Raw genomic sequence first — 870 nt, 5'->3', positions numbered from 1 at the left:
ATAGCAACAGAAAAGTAAATAAGCGAAGAACAATATATGGAAAGCTCGTAGGCAATGGATCGGTGATAGAGAATTATGCGGGATGCTGTCGATCATGTAACAGTCATTACCTAGGGTGACACAAAACTAGCTCCAGTTCATCAATGTAATGTAGGCATGTATTCCGAATATAGTCATACGTGCATATGGAAAAAACTTGCATGACATCTTTTGTCCTACCCTCCCGTGGCAGCGGGGTCCTATTGGAAACTAAGGGATATTAAGGCCTCCTTTTAATAGAGTACCGGACCAAAGCATTAACACATAGTGAATACATGAACTCCTCAAACTACGGTCATCACCGGGAGTGGTCCCGATTATTGTCACTTCGGGGTTGTCGGATCATAACACGTAGTAGGTGACTATAGACTTGCAAGATAGGATCAAGAACTCACATATATTCATGAAAACATAATAGGTTCAGATCTGAAATCATGGCACTTGGGACCTAGTGACAAGCATTAAGCATAGCAAAGTCATAGCAACATCAATCTCAGAATATAGTGGATACTAGGGATCAAACCCTAACAAAACTAACTCAATTACATGATAAATCTCATCCAACCCATCACCGTTCAGCAAGCCTACGATGCAATTACTCACGCACCGCGGTGAGAATCGTGAAATTGGTGATGGAGGATGGTTGATGATGATGATGGCGACGGATTCCCCTCTCCGGAGCCCAGAACAGACTCCAGATCAGCCCTCCTGAGAGAGTTTAGGGCTTGGCGGCGGCTCAGTATCGTAAAACACGATGAATCTTTCTCTCTGGTTTTTTTCTCCCCGAAAGTGAATATATGGAGTCAGGGTTGAGGTCGGTGGAGCGTCAGG

The sequence above is a fragment of the Triticum urartu genome, chromosome 6 (genome assembly GCF_003073215.2).
Source record: "Triticum urartu cultivar G1812 chromosome 6, Tu2.1, whole genome shotgun sequence".
NCBI lineage: Eukaryota > Viridiplantae > Streptophyta > Magnoliopsida > Poales > Poaceae > Triticum > Triticum urartu.
The sequence above is the reverse complement of the archived record's forward strand: the minus strand, read 5'-3'. Positions refer to the sequence as shown.